This window comes from Triticum dicoccoides, chromosome 3A (genome assembly GCF_002162155.2).
Source record: "Triticum dicoccoides isolate Atlit2015 ecotype Zavitan chromosome 3A, WEW_v2.0, whole genome shotgun sequence".
NCBI classification, from domain to species: Eukaryota; Viridiplantae; Streptophyta; class Magnoliopsida; order Poales; family Poaceae; genus Triticum; species Triticum dicoccoides.
The window spans coordinates 7843398-7858540 of NC_041384.1; positions in this window are offsets into that span (position 1 = coordinate 7843398).

The following is a 15143-nucleotide window of genomic DNA, read 5'->3' on the forward strand; positions in this document are numbered from 1 at the left end:
CCATAAGGAAATACGGCATTAGTAACCCTGGTTACTAATGGCGCACCTGCAGGTGGTGCGCCATTAGAAGTTTTGCAAAAAAGTAAAAAATATAAATATATACACTAATGGTGCACCGTGTAATAGTGCGCCATTACTAGTTTAAACTAGTAAAGTAATGGCGCACTGTGAAACGGTGCGCCATTAGTAGTTTTGCAAAAAAAGAATAAGAAAAAAATTACAGTAATGGCGCACTCTCTGCCTGGTGCGCCATTACTAGTTAGAACTAGTAATGGCGCATTGTCGACCTGATGCGCCATTAGTATGTATGGAAAAATGGAAAAAAATTAATACTAGTGGTGCACCCTGTTTCTGGTGTGCCATTAGTGTCTTCCACACTAATGGCTCATCACCAACAGGTGCGCCATTAGTATATAGTAGTGGCGCACTACTTCCCTGGTGCGCCATTAGTATCAATCCTATCTATAGCCCTTTTCCTAGTAGTGTGAGGGACTCTCGATTGGAACTTTTGGTAATTTTCATGTACCAATCATGCAATTCATACATTCTCGTTCGGAGGTTCTTGACCTCCTCGGGCTCGACCAAAGGTTGGCCCCAGACATATTTCCGTTTTATTTCCTCCTCTCTAAGGGGAGACATGGGCTCGATCTCAGGGAGTTGTCCAACAGTGATCTTGAGCATTTCAGCCTGCATTATATGCTCCTCGGTTATTACCACATCGCCAAGCTGGGGAACGTTAACGGTTTGCCCACAATAATATTGGGCGCGCGTACTCTCATGTGTTGTTGGCACAACAAGCGGGGGGATCGATTGCGCCGCCTGTTCTCCCAGCTGGGGAATGGTTTTCCCGCTTTTTTTGACAGCTGCTTGTTGGCTCGAGCTCGAGCTCGCTTCTTTCTGTAGTTGTGCTCGATGTGCCTTCCTGATTTGGCGCTCATAGTCTGAGTCAACAGGCTTGGGAGCTGGTTTTCTTGCCATATGAATAAAGTAGTCCATAACTTTCTCAGGCACTTTCTCCATTGGCGGCGGTGCCGGTTTCGGTCCAAAATGGGAGCCCACTTCGGCCCTCACTATGGCTGTGTTATGCTCCTCGGTCATGTCGTAAGGCCTCTGAGGGAGAGGAACGAGGCTTGGACCATATTTATATCGCTTGTCTCCACCTGTACTTCCTGTACTACCTCGACTCGTACCGCTACGCACCATAGCTGCGGCGTGTCTCTTCTGCGATTGCTGAGGCGGCGGAGACGGCTGCCATGGCTGAGTTGGAGCAGGAGGAGTGGCCCGACACTGTGCCGGAATTTAAGCAGGAGGTCTGGCCTAACACGGTGTCAGACTTGAAACAGGAGGAGTGGCCTGACGCTGTGCCGTACTTGAAGTAGGAGTCTGCTCACGCATTCGTGGTGTTGGCTTCATTTCCGTGCCTCCGCTGCTTACATCCACGCGCCTCACACGACACTGGCCTCCTGTGCCTACGTCAACGTGCATGTAGAACCTGCACTTAAGTGCCTCGTGTGCCTGCATCCACATGCCTATAGAAAGGCTCCACTTCAGCACTACCACGTGACTTCACAAACGTGGTGCCTTCATTTCTGTGCCTACACGTACATGCACCCACGTGCCTAACGTGTCACTCGCCCAGACTCTTACGTGCCCCATAAAGCCACACCCACGTGGCTTCACGAAAGTGGTTCTGTAACCGAGTAGTCGGACCCATGCCTCTGCTGCCACACGTTTGTCCATCCAGAGAGTGCACACCCGTGACTTGAGAAAACACACGTACGTGCCTGTTGTGGATTCACCTTTTCTGCCTTCCATGCCTGAACCAACGTGCCTCACGTGCCTAACGAAACATGCGCCGTGACTCTTACATGGTCCCACTGCCACGCCCGCGTCGCTCCTGAAACTTCACAACCATGCCTCTTTAACCGTGCATTCTAACACATGCCTCTGCCACCGCACTCTTGTACTACATCCAGAGGGTTGATACCCGTGCCTCGAGAAGCAGCATGTCCATGCCTGTGTTAGATGCATTTCCGTGCCTCCGGTTCTTACATCCACATACCTCACGCGACTCTGGCATGTCCCGTGGTTCTCGAACTGCCTGTAGAACCACACGTCCGTGCCTCCTGTGCTTCCCTCTGGAAGTGCCTGTAGAACCCACACTTCTGTGCCTCCTATGCCTGCATCCACATGCCTGTAGGACCTGCACTTATGTGCCTCGTGTGCCTGCATCCACATGCCTGTAGAGAGGCTCCACTTCAGCACTAACAATCTCAACACTAAAAAAAATACTGTAGCACACAAAAAAACCCAAGCCAAGCATAACGAATCTTGATGCCCAAACGGACGGTTGAAGATTAGAGACGGTTCGATGATTTCCATCTCTCCCTCCCTCTTCTACTAGCTTGCTTCCCCTTCCGCAAAGTAAATCTCGAAACCTTCATCACTCCCGCACGCTCTCCTCCTTCCTTCCGCACACAAACACAAACTCGAAATCGAGTTCGCGTCACCGGACAACCGCCACCGCGTCCGCCAACCACACTCAAATCTGACATACAAACAGCCACACTCTGCCCGAGACAACACCAATAATCCCGCCGGCTGTGGCGACCGACAGCGAGGACTTCAACAGCGGCGGCGGAAATCGCAACAAAAAAGGAGCAACGACACAATAAGCAGATGGAAACGAAGAACACCGCACAAGCAACTGAAGGTAATTATCATTCTATCCCACTCCATTCCACCGGGTAGATCGTAGTGATTTTTCCACTTCCAGGAACAGCAACCCTAGCCACCGCTACCAAGGAGTTTTCTAATAACCTAAATCAATTTTCCTAACAAATTGAACTAGCGCAGAGATAAGATTTTATAGAAATGCTACTGCTCTCCGCCCTGGGATTTTCCCCATACGATTTGTGCTCAAAGGTAAAAAACCTGAAACATCAGTAACTAGAATACGTCGATAGATCCAAACCCCGCAAGCATCCTGAGAGGCCAAAACTGATAACCGTACGAGATTTTCTACATCCCTTGTCCCGTTAATGTAACCGATTTTCAAATTAAGTGCCTCTATTGTCAAATACCGTGAACAAAGAATAGGTGTACCCTGTGCTTCTAGGGTAAAACAACCCGTGCCTCTCTATCCATGCAAATTTGTTTTCACACCATGCAGGTTTTTTTCCTGTGACACTCGACTCTGCTTCTAACACCTACCCATTTTTTATGCAGCAATGACAAATCCTCACGAAGAAGCTAAAACCCAGCAAAATACTGATGAAGACCCTGCTAAAGAGCATGCAAATCAGCAAGCTCCTGTCAAAGGTTTGAGCAAAAAGTATCCACTGTCCATCTACAAAAAACTATATTGAGAGTTATTAATAACATAACATCTGTCCTTGACAACATAATTAAATATGTCTACAAATAAAACTACCTGCCACTTTTTATATATTTCTTTATAAAAAACATTAAAAATGTTTGCACACTCTCTTATTTTTAATTCAAAAACAGTTTAACTTACCCAATAAATCTTGAACTATCATTGATGATATTCCTCCAATTATGAAATATCACCTGCAGAGTGCATTTTTGTCTCAGAAAATGCTTCACCCTAACTTCACTACCCCAGTTGCACTCATAACCATAATTAATATTTTCTTCCATCCCCTGATTAGCTCAATCGGTAACAATAGTAATAACCTATCTTAACCCAAGAAAATAAAACTAAAAATCCCCTTAGGGAGTTTCACATTCCTTATGCATAATCATGGAAGATATATATTTTAAATGTGTATCAACTATTTTCGGACAAAAAGAACATCCTTTTTTGTTACCTGGTCATTATACAGGACACGAAGATGGTGATATTCAAAGCGCAGAAACAGGCAGCATGTCTCCTCATTCATCAGAAAAGGACACAGAACAAAACATGAGGAACAAACCACCTGCAAAGAAATGATAACTTACACTAGGCTCAACAAGAATAAACATCTAGCAACAAGCAAAAAAAAAGAGGAAATCATATACAAGCAATGTTTCTACTCCTGGAGCAAAAAGGCAAAAGCAAAAGGACAATGCTGAAAACATCATCGACACTAGTACCTTGCAGCATCAGCCATTACCTCTAATGGTACTCCCGCCAACAGCACCAACCGCCATGAAGAAACAAGGTGAACACAAGAAGAAATACAAACGACGAAGGGTAGAAAAAGAACAAGACGATACCAACAGCGAAGGTTCAGATACCAATGATGATGACGATGACAGGGAACATGATGCAGATTTCATTCCTACAGACGACGATGATGCCGAAGAGCATGACACCGACGCAGAACATGACGACGATGTAAAAACACACTTATGTACTACTTTTGAATACCACTATTAAGGACTCCGGATCTAACATTCCTTTCTAACGAAAACCTTTCTTTTTGTCTTCTGAAACAGAACAAATCAGGACAGAAGGACAGAAAGAGGAGAAAGACATGCAGAAAAGAATTGGCAGCACCAACAGTTGATGAAGAACAGCAAGAAACAGACGAAGAGAAATGCCAAATCAAGGCAGGGGCAGCATTCGCTCATGTCAAGAAAGCATGGAGTTTACTTAAAGACCGTCACAGGCAAGATATTAGGACGGCAGGATTTGGCAGCATAGAGAACTGCAAAATAACGGGCTCCATCTGTAGACCACTTGCAGCACACATCTACGGCAACCTGGACATAGAAAGCATGACAATAACCTTCGGTGATGGTACCGAAGACAAGAAACTCAAGATTACCAAGGAAGCTATACACAAGGTGTTTGGATACCCAAACGGCACGAAAAAGTCAGCACCAAGGCCAGCGAAGAGCCCAACTTCAATGAAAAAACTGATGTTAGACCTTGGCTTCAAAATTACAAATTTCAGGCCAAAAGAACTGTTCACGGAGCTAAATGAATTGGTGGAACTAGATGACGAACAGTCAGACAGGAAATCAATTAAAATATTTTTCCTTATTTTTTTCCACAACATTGTTTGTAGGTCAAGCGCCGCTATCTTCGCCCGACAAGCTATAATGGTAGAGGACATGGACTATCCAGAGATGGCAAAGATGGATTTCTGTGAGGTAATCGTCGAATGTATTAAGGAAGGAGCCAAGATATGGCAGAAACATAGAAATTTGCCTCAGGAAGAAAAGAACAAAAAGCATGTCAATGGTTTGGCATAGGGGCCAGTAATCATGTACCTCGACTCCCTGCTGCTACCAACCGACACAAAAGAAATGCGGGAGATTGCAAAGACGATGGACAAGACCTCATTACCACGAGCAAACCATCTCAAAGAGAGTGACCTAGCGAAAATAGCTAGAGCAGACATGAAAAGGGATGGAAAAGCACGACCAGATGACTATGAATTTGGCAAAATACAAGTATAGCTATATTGTACATAAATCAGTCCTTCCCTTTTTGAAAATGGTTTCCATTCTAATTAACTACATTCCACCAAAACGAGGCAGACATGGAAAGGAACAGCAGAGAGGATCTTCTATGCCAACACAGCATCAACTTCGTCTTCAATTCGGCAGATAGCAGGAGAACATCGCAAACAACAGCAACACCAGAACACGACCAAACTGCTACCACCTCCACCCAAACGCCGGCGCGAACCACGTGTCGGCACCAGCGGAAGCAGGGAACCAAACAAAAGCATCAGCACAGGAGCAGAAGAAAGATTCCAAAGGATAAACAAATTATTGGAAAAAGTACTCCATGAAGCAGAACAGATACCCGCAGTAACCACCAGGGCTGAAAACCAATGCAACGAAAAGGAAAAGATATTGAATTAAAAAACAAGAACCTAGTCGTGCAACAAACAATTGCCCTGATGGATTCATTGGAACAACTCAAACAATTCTAGGACATAGTTTGCATAAGGTACCTGACAGACAACGCGATCCTGCAGACACTAGAGCAAGCAGATCCAGCATCCTCAAGTAGACTAGCCGATGCCAACCGCACAAATGAAATCGTAGCCACAACAAAACCAAGAGAAAGGAGAAAAAAGAAGAAGATGAAGAGAGGAAGAGATGAACAAAATCAAGGGACATAGGCATTGACAAGAACAAGATAAAGCGGCAAAAACAGGTAAGTAAATACTAATGCATGGTGCCATACGCACCATAAAGCAAACCCATGTTTTCATACCTAAACTGAAAAGAACTGCCTCAATGCTTTCAGGAACGTACCAATAGCACGCCAGGCCAAGATGAACTCCAACAGCAGGATGGCATCAACAACCCCAAAAACACGAATGAACACAACAAACAAAGCAACCTCACAACAAACAATGCTACAACAAGAACTACCCCAACACAAGCACAAGATACGATCGACGTCAGAACCTGTGAAGAGGTCAGTATGAACATCCATTTTTCCTTTCAAAATCGGATAGAGTTATAAGTGAACTAACAAACCTCCAACAAAATTTAGGCTCAGCTGAAGAACAATCAAGTCAGCAGCCCCGCCAACCAAATGCAAGAGCCTAACCCACAATCAACCATTAGCATAACAAACAACAAAGAAGAAGAAAACAACAAAGAGGAGGTAAACTTCCATAGCCCACTATTACCCACACCGAAAACTCATAAATGGCAGGAAAGAAAGTGAACCACAAACTCATATTGTTTGATCTCCAGGTATCACAAGCACTGCAAGACCAAGAGACAACCCGTGTTGAAATTGAACCCCATAGTGAACCTCAAACAGACGAAAATGTCACAGAACAGGAACTTTGTGTGCAAGAGATTTCCAGCGCCACAACATTGCAGATCACCATCACGAGTACAAAGGAGAAAGCGCAAGATATCCCAGCAGATGAGAAACAAGAGACTGTTATACCTAACAAAGAAACAGTAGATGCAGGCACAAATAACCCAGTCATCAACACGGAGGTAAAAATTCAACAACAACAACCACTTTTCAAAATATTTTTATGATGTCTGAACTACCTAATACACCCCGCCACGTCAATACAAAGATTATAAGGGATGTCTCACCCTTTTCTTTGAACAAATGCAGGAAACAAACGAGTACGCTGATCTCAAAGATCAAGAACTTCAAACAACAACATCTGAAGAGGTGAGGTTACAAAGCTCAGACACAAATGAAGTTCAATCTATAATTTCATTTTTTATTAAACAGGAAGAGGAAGCAAGCAAAAGCACTGGCATAGACATTCAACAAGAAAAACTAGAGGACAACACGAGACAAGGAGAAGCCGTAGTACAAGCAGTAGACAGTCCTGCAACTCCAGAGATAGAGGTCTTATAAAAAAATTGTAACTGAACAGTCAGAAATGCACCCATTTCTTAAATATTTTTTGTGTTGGTGCAGGAACAAGAAGCTCAAGAAACCATCAACAATCAAGACCATCAAACACAACCAGAGGAGCCCAATGAAGAACCCAAACATGTTCTTCAAACGATAGACAATAATTCCACTGAAGACCAAGCCACAAAAAATTCACTCACCAAACAACAGGTACCAGAGACAGCGGCAGCGTCAATGACTGAAAAGGTAAACTTATGAAACCTGCAACTATGAAATTATAAAATTGCTGCGTGCACAATCAAATAAACTCCAACCTACCACATTTGTATTCACTCCAATGGACTCTCACTTTGCCGCCTCTATGTTTGACCAGCTGCAAGAAAAAACAAGGTCAGTGACGATGAACAGCAAAATAAAGAGCAAGAGAAGGACCCAAAACCACCACTGAATGAAGAATCAGCAGTAACAACAACAAATACAGAGGTGAAAACACATAACACCTCTTCATGAACTTATAGTTGAAAACACGCATTTGACATTTCACTACTTTTCTGCATAGCAGAGAGAGGAGACCAATGAGCAAAAGGAGGACACTGAAGAAGGGTAATATGTTCTTCAAAAGGCAGCCATAATAGAAGACCAAGCCCAAAAATATTCACTCACCGAAAAACACGCAGCAGAGACGACAGCAGCAGCAACGACTGAAAAGGTAAAGTTACATATGTTGGTCCTATCAAAGTATAAAATAGCTATGTGGAACCTCAAATGCACTGCCACTTAGCCACCTCTGTGTTTCAAAAGCTACAAGACAAAAACGACAGCACCGGCGATGAACTACAAAAGAAAGAAGAAGAAGATGCCCAAAAACCTCCACTCAACAAAGAACAAGCACAACATTCAGCAGCAACGATTGAGGAGGTAAAGTTACATAAGCTGATTCTACGAAAATATAAAGTAGTTCCATGAGAACTAAAATGCACTCAAACTTAGCCACCTTTATGATTGAACAGCTGCAAGACAAAAACCATGACAGTGACAATGAACACCAAAACAAAAAACAGGAGGATACCCAAGAAACTACACTCGACGAAGAATGGGTGGAACAGTCAGCATCACCAACGACAGCTCAACAGGTGAAGTTGCACAAAATATTTCCACAAATTACACGACTTAATCACAATCAAAATAGCTCAAACAACGCACCAAATGCTTCGTTGTTTTCCCATAACAGCTGCTATAATTGAAATAAAGTAGCAAGTTAAATTATTTCAATGTTTTTCAATGATAACGCAGAAACACGAAGAAGGCGACCACAAAGATACAAGCAATGAAGCAGGCACACACATTGTTCCAGAGAAAGAAGCAGAAACCATCGAAGAAAACCCTACACCGTCGTACAATGCCAATTCCCCTGGCAGAGAGGTCAGGGCCAACCAGGTCGAGACTCAAAAACAAGACGGAAAAGACCACCAGCAAGACACGATGGTTGACAAGGAAAAACATGATGCTAAGAAAGACACAGACGACTCAAATGAGGATGCATAAAAAACTGGACAAAAGGGTACAATGCAAAAAGAAGAACATAATATGCCGCAACAAGCAGAAGGAGAACAAAAAAGGAACAACACTAGACAGGACATATCTTCTAGCATCGAAGTAGGCAAGACAATATAAACTTAATTGCTATCTTGTGATCTTGTGACTTGGAGTTATTTATATTAAATTCAAAATCATCGCAGGCACAATGGAGAAAGGGGACATAGATAGTGATTCCGTCAACAAAGCCATCGAAGAGCTGTACAACGCTGTATGCAAGCCATGGACACAGAGAGAAATGTAAGTTCATGCAACTAACACAAAACACATTATTACACACGATCATTTTGACGGTATCATGTGTAAACTAAAACATTTTTCTAAATATACTTTGCAGGGATGAGCTTTTCATTACAATGAACAAGTTTGATGTCAATCTAGGCCATGTCGCCGAAAGTTTCAAGGTCGGTAATTCAGTACGCACTGAAGCAATCGAGCCCATGCTAACAATCTTGAAAAAACAACTAAATGGCACAGGGAGAAAGATTCTGTCATTAAGCAACACTGTAAGTAAAGATCACGGCAAAAAAATCACTTTTAAAACAATATATATGACTTTATAAATAGATAAACTTCCCCTATAACTGAACTTACAAATTCCCTTTGTTTATCTGTGACAAAACAAGCAGCACTCGATAAAGGAAGCCGACGACGACGATCCAATGTGCTACAGAAATAATGATCAAGGACACATTAGAAAAAAAATTACTACCTATCAGGCTTACATCATTTTTCAACATGCAAGAAGAAGAAAAACTGCAAGATTATAACATGGTAAGCAGATCAGCTTGCGTATATGTTATGAAATGTTATCTTTTTATTTTATGTTTCTAAATATAAGAAGATTTCCAAATATTTTCTTTTTATTTTTTGTTTTGCAGTTCCTTCTACCATGTTCGTTGCGCGGGTTTGAGCAAGACGAAAATACAAGTCATTACTTCACCATTACAGTTAACATGCAAAAACAGCGCTTTGAACTCCTTGACTTTTCAACTGCATATCCAGGCACAATAGAATTCTTCAACAATGTAACCAGCAAATTAATAAAAATATAGAAGCACGTACGCACAGAGCTACAGCTTTCACAAAAAAGCATCGACCATTTCAAAAGGGTCAAACTGCAGGTGCGCCACTTCAAGGAGAAGACACGTAAGCACTTCCAACAATTCACTTCTTTCTTTTTTTCAATGCAAGATTCAATACTACAATTACTGAAATAATGTTGTTCTTTCGTGTTTTCAATGCAACAGTTACCACTACCATTGCTCCAACACTTCTCTTCTTTTCGTTTCTTGAATGCAACAATCTAGTACCATTCCTCTACATGCAGAATGGACTGCGCATTCTATATGTACATGAACCTGAAGCACTACTCCAATGATGGAACAGCAGCAAACTTAGAGCCAGAACAAGTAGCAGAGTTGACAAAAAAAATTATATATCAACTAATCAGTCAACACAGAGGGAATACCAAACTGCCATTAATCAAGTGTACAACAGGTTAGTCTTTTCACAAACTAATCCTTATAATTTTGTCACACTAGAAGAAGTAATATTCTTTTTTTATTATTATTTTTTGATTCTAACAGATATGCTGAAGTATGAAGTTGATATGGGAGACAAGGAAATGCAACAGACAGAATGTTGCGTACTAGAAGAGTTTCCGCCAAATCCCAAGCCAAAAGAACATATTATGCATGCGACAACCACAAAAGAGCATGAAGTTATTGATATATCCAGTAAACACAAAAAGGTTATGGATGTCAGTAGACACGTCGTCGCCCAAGAATCTTGCACAGACCACGAAGAAAAGGATCCACCAATAGAACCAGATCAACCACCACCAGACAATAAGATACCACACCATTCTGAAGAGCAAACAGACGAGCAAAATATCAACAGCAATAACCCGAGCACAGCTCAACTTGAATAAACAGGCACTGATTTAAAAGAGGATGGCACAAGCAACGACGTACCAAATACACAAGAACAGGTTTTCGAGCAGAAGAAACAACATGTTCTTCTTCAAGAAGAAACAGGCTCGACAAGCAATCAGCAACGCATCTACAGCACCATCTCTCTAGACTTCCTAAAACCCAAAACAATGGAAAAGCACGACGAAGTTGATGAATTTCTTTCAAGCCTTAACCCGCTCCAACTAGAGGTATACAACGAGCATGTAAAGATGGGCGTTGCATTCGATGTAATCAAAACATGGCTGAATGACCATGAAAGCTATGAATTCAACAAAAATCACACGCCGTATCTGACAATCTTGCAGCAAGAATCAGGAGAACATTCAATGCCTCAATCATCTGAGGACAACTCAGACAAGAAAATCTTGGTCAAGAAGAGACCGGTAAAGCCTTCAAGAAGGCTACATGGAAAAATTCCTACTTTTGTCCCAGGAGATTTCAAATTTTATGGACAAAGTGAGAGCACTTCATGAATACCTATTCAGCAAAGAAGGACAGGATGAATGCGAAGAGTAAGTACTTTCTCTTGTCACAACAAAAAAACTAAGAAATGTTGCCCCTTTTTAAACCAACCTAACCAATGTATAAACTTTTTCTGCTTGCAGTCTAAACCTATATATTAGCTCGAAGCGACCTGATTGGATTACAGGAAAACAAATGATGGAACAGCTGCGGAAAGGAGATCAGGGACAGATGGAGGGATCCATCGCAAACGCATTGTTCAAAGAATGGACAGTGCAGCAACAATACAACACAACCTTTAACTCACTCTGTCTCCAAACACCGCAGATTATGATACCTCACAACACAGCTAAACACTACACACTATATGTGCTCAACAATTACACGAGATCCATCGACATACTTGACTCACTGAATTACAGAGACGGAGACGGAAAAAACATGGAAAACACACCATAAGGATCACCCAGAACTGGTACGTCAATTCAACCTTGTTTCCTAATTGGTTTTACAGTTCCTGCATTCCCTTGTTTAATGCCAAAACCCAACAATAACACCAAACCGTAATCACAGATTAAAAGGATGCACGCACTCATGAAGAAGCATTATGGCGAAGCGGAGCTACGAGGCAACGGCGAACCAAACTAGTCGAGGATAGCAGAAACACCTAACAGAGATTGTGTGCCAAAACAGCAGGGTACCCAATGCGGACACTTCATGGTTCAATTTGCAAAATACTGGAATGACATTGATCTCATAAAAGATGATGAGGATTTCGATGTAAGTGAATAGTACGAGAGCATCAATTTTAATTTTTACAAGCAGCACTACTTGAATACTCAATTATCTCATGAAAGAAAAATAAAAGAATATCCAATGACCTCCATGCAGCAAAGCAACGTAGATGCCGAGTGGAAACTAGAGTTCCTTTTTACAGCCATATTTGGTGAAACAAACCAAGTAAAGTGTGAGGAACTACCTGGAAGAATCAAAAAATGCAAACCAGAAACTTTAAAGTTATTTTCCACCAACAAAGGTAAGAAAATCATTTCTACTTATCTTTTTTTTGTAATAACCTACCCATCCCACGATTCACCAATGTCTTTCGTATCACAAGAACTTACATATCACATATCTGCTTACGCTGACAGAAACAGGTGAAACTAAAAGGGACAAAAGACAAAGCACCAGTCTATACCCAAAATATTCTCATTGCTTCCAACACACAACGGAGGCGTCCGACCTCTTCCATCTAGTCATGAGCGACAGCTGGCAGGAGGAATACAAAAAGTGAGTTGTTTTCTATTGCACCTCAAAATAGTTGCACAGAGGCCAAAAATAATGTAAAAATATGTTTCTCACTGACCGTGACCTCCAAAATTATTTAATCTCCCTATCACAGAAAAACTATATTTAGGCGCATCCACAGGGACAGTGAAAGCACGCAACTTACTGGAGCCCAACTGAAGGCAGTATTTGGTCCAAGACCAGCACAGACGAACATACCATCATACGATGACATAGCAGAAATCTGGGAAAGCAGACAAGATTCAAAACAGAGTGACAGAGTAATATTAGGCCCAAACTTTGCAGAGGTAAAATTTTAAAAAGCAAAATCTTGTCTATATTGCAACACCTACTCTTTTTATATTGTTACACAGCTCTTTTTTCTAACAGTTTTTTTCATCGTAATTATTGTTTGCAGCATATATTGGATTTAAAGCATCACAAAACTAGTATTAAAAAATTTAAAAATGAATTGCAAAAAAGAAAGAATCAGCTGGTTCCCATGTATCTCAAGGAAAATCAACGGACAAAGCTCTCAACAGCAAACATGGTAACAACCCTTTCCTCCATGACAAAATCTCAAAATATGCGTTCTATTAAATTACTTTATATTAAACTATCATCTAAGCAACAAGTATTTTGCACACATATATTCATTCCAATGGAGAAGGATGACCGCTATGTACTATATGTGCTGGACAAATACAAAAACAAAGTTCACATTATTGATCCTCGAGAAATGACTCCAGTGGAATTTGAGAAAGAAAAGATAGACGTAGATAAATTGGATCAAAAAGAAGCAAGTCGAGTTCTTCAGGAAAATGAAGATGCTGAAAAAGAAAAAGAAAGACAGTTTCAGGAATATCATGTTCATAAGTTGGCAATCGTAAGCATTTATACATAACAATTTTTTTAGTTTTACAAGTTGCAATATTAAAACAATTAATTACAAAATGCAATATTCCCAGGTACCTAGGTTTAAAGAAGTCTTCAACACCATACTAGGACAAACAATGACTGCCAAGGGTACAAGATGGCAGATTCATACCGTGCAAGATGTTCGAGTGGTAGAAAAGGGAGAATCAACATTTGCTGTTTTAAAGCTTGCATTCATCTACAATGGTGAAAAGTTTGTCGAAGACCTGGAAGATTTGACAGTAAGTTTATATAGATTTACTTATAAATAACTTATATGCACAAACTCTAATAATATACTTCTCTTCTCGGCAAAATTTCACAGGATGAGGTCAAAGACTGGAGGGCAGAGGCAATGTACATTCTCTTAAGTAGCGAGATGAATCAAGTCAAAGCTAGTGAAATGGGTGACAAGATTAGCAAGATCTTGAGCAAAAATGAAGACTAAAACTTTTAGTTTAGCCCGCGAGGCTAATTCTATCTAGACGTGACAAAAAAGTTTATCAATAACTCCAATTTCTATGTAATGTAGTTAGAACTTGCGTGTTCATGCCTCTTACATCATCAGAGAGTGCCAGTAAACTATAAACAACAATGCCTCTTCTTATTTGTACGACGGCGCTGACTCCCAAAACGAACCCTTACGCGTGACTCTAGAAACCACCCTCCTGTGGCCTTGTACCACCAAACCCTGGGTCACCATGCCTCCGGGCAATATCCACACACACACATACCCTTACGCGTGACTCTGGAGACCACCCTCCCGTGCCTCCAGAGTTGACATGGCCTTTGTGCCACCAAACCTTGGGTCACCATGCCTCCGGGCAATATCCACACACACACATACCCTTACGCGTGACTCTGGAGACCACCCTCCCGTGCCTCCAGAGGTGACATTGCCTTTGTGCCACCAAACCCTGGGTCACCATGCTTCCGGACAATATCCACACACACACACACATACCCTTACGCATGACTCTGGAGACCACCCTCCCATGCCTCCAGAGGTGACATGGCCTTTGTGCCACAAACCCTGGGTCACCATGCCTCCGGGCAATATCCACACACAAATACCAAGAACGCCTCAACCGTGGCTAGCTCCTAGGCACACGTGACTTCACATGCTTCAAACCCGTGCTTCTGGAGGCAACATACCAGTGACTTCACGTGACTTCACATGCTTCAAACCCGTGCCTCCGGAGGGAACATACCAATGCCTTCGTAGTATACACACATGTGAATGCACGCACAAACCTAGCTCGTAAGAAAACGTGACTGCACATGCTTCAAACCCGTGCCTTCAGCACAACCTTCAGCAAAACATTCAGCACATTCTTCAAAAACATGCTTCGAACCCGTGCCTTCAGCACAACCTGCTATATAAAAATTAAACAAGCAGGTTCCCTCGCGCCGGAGGCGCCGTGCCACACCACGGCGTACAACGCGCCGCACGAACCAGCAGCACGCCGCACGACCAACACACACTTCGACCTATGGCCCCCCTTCAAGATGTTTATGAAAATTGAATGAGCCGAAGGCGAGCCGAAGGTTCCCTCGCGCCGGAGGCGCCGTGCCACACGACGACGTACAACGCGCCG